Genomic DNA, 12,893 nt, shown 5'->3' with positions numbered 1-12,893 from the left:
TCAGGAACCCACCCATCAGGCGGGTCATCTGCTGGATTGCATTTGCTCAAACTCAACCAGCCTGAGAGTTAAATCTCCTAGCCCCCAAACCTGGACGGATCATTTTTTTATTCCTTTTAACATTGTATGGAACTTGAAATCCATCACCAATTCTATGACGCGCACAAATAAACCTAAGTTCAAACCTATCCCTAATTGGAAATCATTGGCCACTAGACCTGACGTAATTGATATGTTAAAAGATAGTATTCCCGTTCTAACCGATCTTACCCCAGCTGACAACCAAATTTTTTGTGACTGGATCGCTAAAGCGGGAACCCTGTTAAGCCCACCTGGAAACAACAACTCTAAAACCATCAAGTCTAAAAAGAATACCCCTTGGTTCTCAATGACTTTGAAACTTGAGCTAGGTGAGGTCAGAGTACTGGAACGGAGGTGGCGTCGAAATTATGATGCCTCCGCCTGTAACATCTACAAGGCAGCACGACGGAAGTATCACGCAGGAATAAAATCTGCAAAAAAAAAACACTATCTACAGGCCTTATCCATGGCAGGCCAGGAACAAAAAGCTATTTTTAAGATTGTTAAGGATTTTATGAATCCATCAGCTCTATCGCAAGAGATTCCTCCATCTCAAGAACTCTGTAACGCGATATCTGACTACTTTGATAATAAGATCCTTGCTATCGTGAACACCTTTCCATCAGGAGCAACCGCGATCGCGGATGCTGAACAGATAGTGGAGTCAACGGCCCATCCCTGCCTTGAGAAATTCGCTCCAGTATCTCTTGAAGAAACCTCCAAAGCAATCTTGGCTTGCAAATCGGGATCCCCTTTCGACCCCTGTCCCCCTCCGGCGTTGCATACTTTAGTAGAGATGGTTAATCCTATAATTAATAGGATTATTAATTCCTCTCTAACTACGTCAAGCATTCCTAAAGAGTGGAAGCTTGCAGCTGTCAAGCCTCTCCAAAAAAAGGCACTTGCTGATCCAACCACCCTTTCCAATCTGCGCCCTATTTCCTTGCTACCTGTCCTGTTTAAACTGACCGAAAAGTTCGTCAATAGTCAACTGACTAACTTCTTGGAGAAGAACAACATTCTCCATCCTAATCAGTCAGGATTCCGGTCAGAACATTCTACCGAGACGGCCCTGCTTTTTACCGCAGAGACCTTACGGGCGGCAATGGATAAAGGAAAGAAGGCTGTCCTTATCCTACTTGACCTGTCGGCAGCCTTCGATACGGTCTCACATAACATCTTAGTGGACCGGTTGGCTGCCGTAGGGGTAGGAGGACAGGTCTTGGCGTGGTTTAGGAACTTCCTCAGAAATAGACGCCAAGTCATAGTGCTAGGCCAATACCAGTCTGAGGCTAAAGACGTCAGCTCAGGGGTCCCTCAGGGCTCAAGCCTGAGTCCTGTACTTTTTAATCTGTACATGGTACCCCTAGTGAAACTGATCGCGTCATTCCAGATCAGTTCTATCTCATATGCTGACGATACTCAGCTCATACTGGTGCTGGATAGGGAACGGCCAGGTGCCGAGGAAGATCTTAAGGAATGCTTGGCAGCTGTCTTTAAATGGATGACCAGCAACCATTTAAAGTGCAACGCCGGAAAAACAGAAATTTTACCAGTCGGGAGTCATAATTTGTTTTCCCCAAAAACGTGTTGGCCAGTGGAGGCAGATGCTCCTCCCGATACCATCACTTCCGCCCGTAATTTGGGTATCAAATTTGACGATCAATTATCTTTTAAACCTCAAGCTGTGGCAGTGGCAGGGATGTGCTTTCAGATCATAAAAGCACTGAGGACGTTTTTCGATCTACTTCCGTTATCGGCGAGGAAAACAGTCGCAGTGGCCTTAATAAGTTCTAGGCTAGACTATTGTAACGGATTGTATGCTGGAGCCAATAAGATCGTTCTCCACAGGTTACAAATGGTCCAAAATGCGGCGGCCCGCCTCGTACTGCGCTGGCCCCGTAGGTCTTCAGCCTCAGCAGCACTCAACATTCTTCATTGGCTGCCAATAGGTAAAAGAGTTTTGTTCAAAATTCTTTTAATTACTTTTAGGGCATTTTACCAACGAGGTCCAAAATACATATGTAACGGGTTCAAAAGATATCACCCGACGCGCTGCCTGAGGTCTGCCAGTCAGAATTTACTCACTCTGCCTCGGTTCAAATTGGTCACAAACGGTGGTAAATCCCTTTTTGTTTTAGGTGCTAGGGCCTGGAATAAGCTCCCCCCCTTTTTACGTTTGCTTTCCCAAGAAACTCCCTTCAGGAAAGCATTGAAAACTTGGATCTTCTCTTTGCCTGATGACATGTGTAGGACTCTGGTATAATTGTGGTGTAGAATGCAGGACATCCTTTTCTCCTTCCAACTCTTCCATCTGAGTTGTGTGAGAGCCAAGATACTCCTTGGAGTGAAAGCTGCGCGTTAGAAATGTCTCTTACATTACATTACATGTCTATCTAAAGGAATATTTGGATGAGTATTTGAAAATCGGATTCATCAGACCATCCCAATCACCTGTGTCGTCGCTTTTGTTTTATCGACCTAAAAAAGATGGTACTCTTTGCGCCTGTATAGACTACAGAGCCTTAAATCAAGTGACTATTAAAAACAGGTACCCTTTGCCCCTTATATCACAATTTCTGGATCAGGTCAAGGGGGCTAAGATCTATACTAAACGTGATTTAAGAGGGGTGTATCATTTGGTAAGGGTAGCCGAAGGTGATGAATGAAATACGGCTTTCAGGACCAAATATTGCCTCTTCGAATACCAAGTGATGCCATACGGATTAAGTAATGCATCAGCTGCTTTTCAGCACTTGGTCAATGATGTCCTTCGTGAGTTTTTGGACCAGGTGGCCGTCGTCTATATTGACGATATATTGATCTTTTCAAATTGCATGGAGGGTCGTGTGAAGCACGTGAGAGCTATTCTGCAAAGGTTACTTGAGAATCACCTATTTGTCAAGCTTGAAAAGTGCTCATTTCATGCAAATCAAGTGGAATTTCTTGGGTTTGTCCTGTCTGCTGATGGTGTTGCTGTGGATTTTTTGAAGGTTCAAGTGATACAAGATTGGTCCTTACCAAGAAACGTAAAGGAAATACAAAGTTTCATTGGATTTGCCAATTTTTACCAAAGATTTATTCCCAATTTCTTCGCTAAAGTCTTGCCGATCACTCAGCTTTTGAAAAAAGGTAAGAAGTTTGATTGGTCCAAATAAGCAGAGGATGCGTTTCAAGATCTGAAGAAGGCCTTCATCACCGCTCCAATCTTGATGCACCCCGACCCGGAACAAGCCTTCTTTGTGGAAACTGAAGCATCAGACTTTGCCACTGGAGGAATTTTGTCTCAGCGAAACAAACAGACAGGGCAACTTCATCCCGTGGCTTACATATCGAGAAAATTGTCAGAACCAGAATCGAATTATTCAATAGCTGACAAAGAATTATTAGCGTTTCAAGATTGGCGGCATTATCTGTTAGGAGCCAAACACTGTGTGACTCTGTTCACAGATCACCGTAATTTACAGATTTTAAAATCAGCTAAAACGCTCACACCTCCACAATTAAGATGGTCTTTGTATTTCTCAGAATTTGAATTTGTATTAACATACAAACCGGGAGCAGAAAACGGGAAAGTGGATGCTTACAATAATGCTGTTCATGATTCTACAGGGTATTCACCTTTTTACCTAAACTATGGTAGACACCCTAGTTTAATGATAGGTAAACAAGATGAGGCTCTACCTGCAATCACAGAAGTAATGACAGAGTTGAAGAACTCTTATGATAAGGCTCAGAGAAACTTACTAAAAGCAAAAGAATCTTACAAAAAACAAGCAGACAAGAAAAGGAGGGTGGGAGCCAAGTTCAAAGTAGGAGATCAGGTTTGGTTGTCCAGCTTCCTTGCTGATAGGACCTCCAAGGTTGCCACTCCGCCGTTTGCGTCCATTCTATATCCCCTGGAACTGGGTGTGCCCCAGGGCTCGTCTTTGAGCCCCACATTATTCAATCTATATGTGAGGCCGCTGGCTGCTGTCGTCAAGCAATGGGGTATGACTATGGTCTCCTATGCTGACGACATGCAGCTGGCGATCGCCTTGAGTGGGGACTCCGACCTTGATGCCCCCAGATTTTGGGATGGACTCTTGGCAGTGGCCTGCTGGATGAATTCCAACTGTCTCCAGCTTAATGCCAAAAAAAGGAGGTCATGATAGTGGGCAAGCGAACGGATCTTTGGGGTGACATGTGGTGGCCCCCCGAGCTAGGTACAACCCCTATTCCAGTCTCTGAGGTCAAAAACTTGGGGGTGTGGTTAGATCCAGCCCTCAGTTTTTGTGGCCATACAAAGAAAGTAGCGGCCACCTGTTTTGGCATCCTAAGAGGGTTGAGACCTATTTTGAGGTTTTTTGATGCCTCGACTAGGCAGCTGGTTATACAAGCATCCATACTATCTAGGCTTGATTACGCCAGCTCACTTCTACTGGGGGCCAACCAGGCTGAAATCGCCCGGATGCAACGTATTCAGAACGCTGCAGCCAGAGCCCTGGTGGGACTACCTAGGTTCTGTTCTGCTGAGAGTACCATCCGTTCTCTACATTGGCTGCCTATGGCACAGAGGATTCACTTTAAGACCTTGTGCCTCTCTTTCAAGATCCTCAAGATGGCCTCTCCCCAGATTCTTGACAATCTTATGAGGCCTTATGTGCCCTCGCGACCTCTGAGATCTCTGGGCCAAAACTTGGTTATGGTCCCACGATTTAGACTATGTAGAGCGGGAGGTCGCTCCTTCCGGGTCTTGGCTGCAAAACTGTGGAACTCTCTTCCACTTCACATTCGCGCAATTGATGAGCTGCTGAAATTTAGGAGGGCTATCAAAACCCATATGTTCCCTCATAGCTCTTAGGCTCCTGCTTCTTGCGCCTCCTCCCTGTACTGCTGTGTTGTGTCTGGGTACTCTTCCTGAAGCGCCGGGACGCCCCTTGGCTGGGGCAGCTGTGCGCTATAGAAGTGTTATTAACATAACATAACAACATAACTAAACATCTGAGACTGAGAGGGAGTAGAAAATGTCAACCCAGGTTTGTTGGCCCTTTCAAGGTTTTAAAAATCATAAACCCAGTGGGGGTAAAATTACAGCTCCCAAAATTGCTAAAAATACATCCAGCCTTTCATGTATCACTCTTAAAGAAAAATCCAGTTAACGCAAGACTCAACGAAACTCCTTGGCCAATTAGTGTAGATTCAGGAGAAGAATTAGAAGTTAGCAGGATTTTAGACTCTAAAATTTCCAGAAACAAGCTATATTACTTGTCGGAATGGAAAGGGTTTGGGCCTGAGGAGAGATCATGGGAACCCTCTTTTAACGTGCATGCGCCAAGGCTGATCAGAAATTTTTATAAAGCTCATCCGACGAAACCCAAATTGGGGGAACCCTTTTTGGAGGGAGGTACTGTCAAGACCTCTGTGGCTGCTACTCATTATGCGAGCCTCAACGTCAGGAAAAACAAACATTTAAAAGAAATGTCCTGATATCCGCGTTGGAGAAAGAAACATTTGGTTTCTAAACTTATTTTGAAACAATGTATGGTGATAATAAAGGACCCCGGCATAGAAAATGGCGGATCAGGAAAGACATGGCGAGGATCAGGTTGCCGGTCTAGTGTTTATGGGCATGAGCTCGAGAGAAGAAATGAAGTGTGTGTTCTAAAGTAGAACTACGCACTTCAACTGTAGCCGTTCTGGTGAAAAGAAGCGTCTCCTCATGACGTCTGGTTCTTCAGAGAAATTACAGTTTATATTCGTGTTCAAGTTAGACACCGAATGAGTTCTTTCAGAAATGCCGGCAAAGGTTACGCATGAGCAATGTGGAACTCATCCCGCTTGTAGAGACTAGATTTATTTCTGGTTGTTAAAGAAGACTAAGAGGTTTTCGGATCTGCATGCGACGTTAAAATTCCGATATCAGAACTTGCAGAGAGTACTTAATTAAACTAGTCGTGGCATAAAAAATTTCCCCTTAAATTGAAAGCAGGAAACTGTTTATAGTTCTTAGAAGGATTATTAGGTTAATTAAAGTTTACTTAGAGCCAGGATTAGACACTTTTAAAACAGAAACGTTCAAATAAATATACAAGAGAAGACTTCAGTTGAAGCAATTCCAAGCCCGAATAATAAACAACAAACAGGTAATAGGGGCAATGATAAGGCGCATGGAAAAACATGTTATTTACAAGTTTTGTATCTAATGCCTGAATGTTCTTATCTTCTTACACAGAAACTGTTTAAAGGAAAACATTAATTATCACACAAGAGAGAAGCCATAGCCTTGGTTTATAGGGTAAAAGACTTTTCAGACTAACTACAAATTATATTGTATAGTTTTTGGTTGTGTGTTATATATTGTGTTTCTCGCTAGGCGCAGTACTAGAAAGCTCCCTATAGACCCAGGAGTGTTGAACACAACAACTCCTCAAGACAGTGGCTGTCTCTCTTTCTCTTCCACTTCCCCTTTCCCCCCTGCTTCAGACGTTACCTAGATTTCTTATTGGGTGGCGGTTGAGGTGGTGGGGCAGTGGGACCATCATCGGCTCCCGTGGATAATCCTAGGCATTTGACATCATGGAATCACTAATTCATACATTAATTTATAACAGGGAGAGCATATGCACTTTAGCACTGATCAGCAGTGATAAAGTGTCCAGAGTCACAAAACAGCCAACAACAGGTCAGAAAAAATAGAGGAGGAAGGCAAAAAGTTCAGGGATGACCCTGCAAAAAGGGCCAATTCCAACAGAGAGTAATCTGTATGTAATAGGGCTAGAAAACTTTCAGGTATGAGGTGGTTTTACTGGTACTCCTGTGTTCGAAAAGTACAGATGCGATTTGAAACTATTAACGTTGTTCTCCGCGTAATAGAATCACAACAATGTGACAAGTAGGCTAGTTCAGAAGCTAAAGCACTTCTCAAGAACATTGACAAATTTGGTTTCCTGCTTACATTGTAGTGTATGGAACTCGTTCTCTGAAAGATTCAGTCAATCCAAAATACTACAGAGAAAAGACCTTTACTTGCCAAAAGCATGTGATCTAATTAAGTCAACAAGAACTGATTTAGGGACACTCCATCAAGACAGTCAGTGGACCAAGTAGTTAAGTCAGGCTAAGGATTTAGCAGAGCAGTGTGGAATTGAGAATCTAGAAAAATCCAATCCAAGAGATCCACCTTTGAGACACCATAAATTGAGTAACAAACTGACAGATTATTAATCCCAGTATCTCTGCAGGGAAAACATCTAACCATTTCGATGTCTCAGTAAGTCAAACTCCACTGTCTGAGTGCTTAAAGCAGGATGTTTATTTCTCTAGTTTGGATAGATTTTTATATGAGTTTGATGCTGATTTACAGACAACATGGGCCTCATGTCTGCTGTAGGAACATTCAATCCAAAAGCTGCAAATTGTTTGGACTTTTCCTCTGCACTAGTTATTGTTGACAAATATCCAGAGGCTGCAGTAGACCAAAGTCTTCCACAACCTGAACTGGAAACTGCATATTAGTATCTTTCAGACAAGAATGTACTAGGTTTACATTCTGTCAGGCAGTATCTCATGCATCTACCAGGAGAGTTTCCTCAGGTTTTGGATCTTTTACATCAAGTTCTTACATTAGTTCTTACATTACCTATTAATACTGCTACAAAAGGGATATTCTTCTCCTGTATGAAAAGGGTAAAAATAAAAGTGTGAAATAAATATGGAGACAAGAGACTCAGTGATCTAATGATAATGGCGTGTGAACCTAACGAGGTTAAGCAGCTAAATTTGAATGAAGTCATCAACATATTTGCTGACATGCACCACCGGAGGTATCCTCTTGAAAATGAGCTGGTCCTTTCCCTCATTCAGAGAAGCAGAGAAGCAGCCTTATACTTTGCCAGGCAAGCAACATGTACACCTCAATAAGAACCTCTTGAGACCTATGCCTCCTGAAGAAATCTGCCAGTGATCACAGAAGCCAATTACCTATGCAGGAGCACAAGGAGAGCAGTTTCCATGCAGCCATGCAGTATCAGCCTTCTCCTGATGGCCAGGAAAACAACAGTCACTTTTCAATCAGTCTCTATTCCTCTTGAGGCCTATGCCACCTGGAGATATCTGCCCGGGATTGCAGAAGTCAGTTACCTATGCAGAGGCAAGAAGAAAGGAGCCACCATGCTTCAAAGCACTATTGGCAAAGCACCTGTTTGTTGTCCATTTTCTTTCTTTCTGTCACAGTGGATATGCATCCTTATCACATCAGCTTGTTATGTGTATAAATATGGAACTACTATCACAAACCACTGTTAGGCACCTTTATTTCCTGTAGCCAAGCACTTGCTGTCCATCTATGTGTTCTCTCATCAAGACTGGCAAGTATCAGTACAGCTATTCTTCATACTAGCCAGTATCCTATTCAGAGATCTGTATACCATATCTGTGGCACTGTCACCCTGTTCTGGATTTCATATTAGCTGAGCATCAACTTACCCTCAAGTCAGTCTCTACATAGGAGGATGCCCCAATCATCACTAGAACCAAATGCTGCTCATTCCAGTCGATACAATTCTAGCTGGGGAATTGGAAGTGTTTGCCTCTTTCTATCCACCAGTCAGCACCTTCTTTCCAAGGAAGCTGAGCAACAGCATCTCTTCTTATCAGTAATGCAGTATCAACATGACAGCCTATATCTTCGCACAACAACAATAGGAGAGTTAGGGAAATCAAGGACACTCTCTCAATCCCCAGTTAATTACAAATAAACAAGAACAGAGAGGTCAAATGAATATCTGAAAACCACAAGGACGGAGTCAAATGAAGTTCACACACCCACTTTGGGTGGAAAAGAAAGCCCTCACACACCGACCTAGTCAGTGTCATGCTTCATCATCGGGCCCCACCAAAGAGGCCGAGTGCCTCTTTGGTGTGCTGCGACGCCAGAAAGACTGCGGAGCTGGTTGTGTGAGAAGGGCGTGCTGTGAAGTAAAGTTAAAGATAAAAGTGCCTGAAAAAGGTATAAAAAATAAATTTTAATAAGTGATCCCTAAGGCACAGAACAAAAAGTATTATGTGTCTGAATTTTGCTGCCAAGGTATTAGGATTGGTAAAATTCAGAAATACTTATATTAGTTAAATCAGTCAACATGTTTCTGCCATATGGGTGGTTTCAATTTACCAATTACTAATTGCAACACAATGAATGTAGTCTACTTGATTACCTGTCCTTGCCAGCTTCGGTACGTTGGCATGACAACGCGCAAGATTAAACAACGTATCTGCGAACATCGGAGTAACGTGAGATGCAAAAAGGTGACTACCAAATTGAGCCGTCATTTTTTGAACAGTAACCGTACTCCAAATGACATGAGATGGACAATAATTGAAGTTGTAAGTGGCACTACCAACCTAACCAGCAGACTCTTTGAAAAGGAGCATTTTATAAGTTGATTGATATTGATAATGGCTGATTTCAACTTGACTGGTGTATTCTCCATTGTTGTACACTATTTGATAAGTTCTTAATCAATGCTTCATTATCTTAATTGTATATCTGAAGATACTACCTGAAACAATGTATGCAGCTGCATTTTCAATAGGATTTAAATATTTCTGTTTACAGGGTAATTTTTTTTCATCTGTATAGATTTTCCAGCCTCTGTGTGTTATGTAACTAACTAAAAGTTAGATGCCTCGCTTCCAGTGATAGCATCAAGACAAAGGTCATGCAATGTTGCCTTCATTTAGTTTTATGGTGGTACAAAGCACAGTTATGTCACTTCTTATGATGACACCAGGCCAAAATGTGTGTGATGTCATATCCTATGACATCCTCAGGCGGGTCAAAGGGCAGGTAATGTCACTTCCTATGATATCATCAGGTCAAAGTTCATGAGATGTCCTTTCCTGTGACATCAGGCAGGGGTCACATGGCATAGGATGTACCCCATGCATTTTGATAAATTGACGTCGATAGAGTGGTGTGATGTGTTTTGTGTGTAGGAGGTTGAGGATAAGTCTGGCTGCTGAGTTCTGGATGGTGTGTAGTCTTCTAGTGAGTTGATTGCTGATCCCAGTGTAGAGCGTGTTCCCTTTAGTCCAATTTGACGATGACAAGGACATAAGTGGCAGTTTTTCTAGTGTTGCCTGGGAGCCATTTTAAGAACTTCCTCCGTGTCATCAGGGTGTGAAAGCAGGAGGCAATGGTGTTGTTGAGTTGTGCAGTCATATCCAGTTTGAAGTCAATGATTATTCCGAGATTCCTGGTTTGGGTTCTACTTCTTTATACAACAAGAGGCTCCTCCTACTGGGCACATCACCTATAAAAGTGACTTTTCTTGTTTCCTTTTTCTAAGAAATTCATTTATCCAGAAATGTCACTGTGTCCAATTTCTAAAAAACATGCATTGTCAACCAGTTACCACCATCAAACCCCACATTCCATCCAGTGAGAAAAATGTGAGGAGCGAGAGAGAGCACCTCACGGAAGAACCACCAAAAGGGGTTACTGGCTGATGATTTACCAGTTTACCCACTTATCATCATCGGTAACTCTCTCTCACTCATGAAATGAAGAAGAAAGGAAAGAAACAGAACGTGTAGTCAACACATCAATTCACTCCACAGGAACAAAAATTATAATTCCCATTTGTGCGCAAGTCTACATACACACCCCTCGTGAGAAAACAAGACATAAAGTGATTCTCAACAATAAAATTGAGAAGCTCACTAAGCCACTATGACCTTTATTCTGGGCTGTGAGCCTATCAAACTAAAATTGGTTTATGTTTTGACCAACCTACTATTCAATTGCCAACATGTTTCGTTGCTGTTAAATAGCGCAACTTCATCAGGGCTTGTAGGGGTGTATCCTTTCATTCATTTCATGGTGTCTTTCAATACGACACCTGTAGTGGTAGACAATGGTAGACAAACAAACTTAAAAACAGAACGACAACTGCTGTACAGGGCAACACTGATCATGATGTGTTGCATGTAGTTACACACCAGTCACTTGAAACACAATTACCTCGAGGTGGCAATGTGCCAACATACCAGCACACCTCACGTCCGGGTCACCGTGTCAATTGATCACGTTTCCCTGCGAACACCCACTGCACTGTTAGGGTTCTATACACGTATGCCAGGGAAGAGAGACACACCAGATTGCACATGTCAATGCGTTTAAATTCCAGTAACACAGTCACCGAACAATAGCAGGTATTCACTCAGTATGAGTGATAGTGGATACAATTATCTTGTCACTGCAAGACAAATTGGCCCTGCAAAAAAATCTTTAGATGAATATCTTTTTCTCATGGTGTGCGATTGTGCAATATAAAAGGATGTATGCATGCCACCCATCTCAATCTCCCACCATCAGATCTCTATCAGATGATCTATGCGGGAACTCAAAATAAAAATGAACGCGATGTGCCAGAAACGGGGATAACCCTCTAGTTACACCCCCCGAGTGAAACAGTCGAATTTCCAGGCAGCCACGGTGCACAGCGCATTTCATTAGTAATGAGAGCCCGCCCTTCCTGGTATTAGACCTCCTTATCGCTGCCGCGTCCCACCGGCGTTAAAGGAGCACCGACTGCGGGTGTGGCGATTTCTGGATCATTTAACCAGCCAGGCACGTCACATCCGCCCATCGCGCACATCCATGTGTAGCTGTAGACGGCAGGCGGCGCAGCGAGGCAATATGGCGGCCAACTGGGAGTGTCTAGATATGCATAGATACCATATAGTGTTCGTTAAATTCCTATTCTATGGGGAATGTAAATATCGTTAATTATTATCTCCCCTCAGTGCATTTGCCAAACGACCAAGATGCATCGGGATAGGAAAATTAACGACCTCTAATATAGGGCACAAAAATTATGGAAAATATTCCTGAAAAATTCCAATGAAAAATTATTCTTGAGAGGCAGAAGGGTTGTGGTGTATTAAAACAACCTTTGTACATATAAAGTACACCAATTATGAGTCATGAGGTAACGACAAAAGATAGTGAAATTAACTAACCCCTCTGCAGGTAAAAACGCATTGACTCTGGGCACTACGAAAATTACATGCTTTATACCCCACTCGGAACCACATTAGATAGCCCCCAGGGTATGGGGGGTTTTGGAAACTTAAGCCATATTTAGAAACTTAAGCCATATTTTGAATGAGTGCTGTTAGGCACCTCATTCCAGAAATTGTAAGTTAACAAGGGGCAATATTTTGAAACTTAAGCCCTATTTTGAATGAGTACTGTTAGGCACCTCATTACAGAAATTGTAAGTTAACAAGGGGCAATAAAGTTGATACAGCATTTGTTCACCAATCAACTCCACACTAAAAAGCAAATCGAGGAATGGTATAAACCAAGGTAGTCCACCAGAAAAAAGAGAGAGGGAGAAGAAGGGGCGGTCTATACTGGATAATAATCCTCACGCACCCCTATGCTAGATATATATGTCTCTACATTCTGCTCCTTGCATGGGTGATCATATACTAGTGGAGTCCAGGTGGTCAGTACCTGCTAACCTTATTCCATTCGATGTGGTCATTAAGACCCTCCTTGTCCGCTTTCTCGGAATAAATCCATCTTGCCTCCTTCCTGGCCAGTATATTTTCAATGTTGTGAGACTCACCCAACACTCTTTCCAAAACCACCCATCTTAGATCCCTGGGTTCATGTTTTTTCTCAGCAAAGTGGTGTACCAAGCGTGTGGAGAGTTTCCTGGCTTTGAGTGAGTGAGTGATGATTGGCTTCCTCCAGAGCCCGGATGTCATGAAGTACACGCTGTTCCAAGACAGCCACTTCGGGACCGAGTGATGAACCGGGG

This window comes from Lissotriton helveticus, chromosome 3_1 (assembly GCF_964261635.1).
Source record: "Lissotriton helveticus chromosome 3_1, aLisHel1.1, whole genome shotgun sequence".
NCBI lineage: Eukaryota > Metazoa > Chordata > Amphibia > Caudata > Salamandridae > Lissotriton > Lissotriton helveticus.
The sequence above is the reverse complement of the archived record's forward strand: the minus strand, read 5'-3'. Positions refer to the sequence as shown.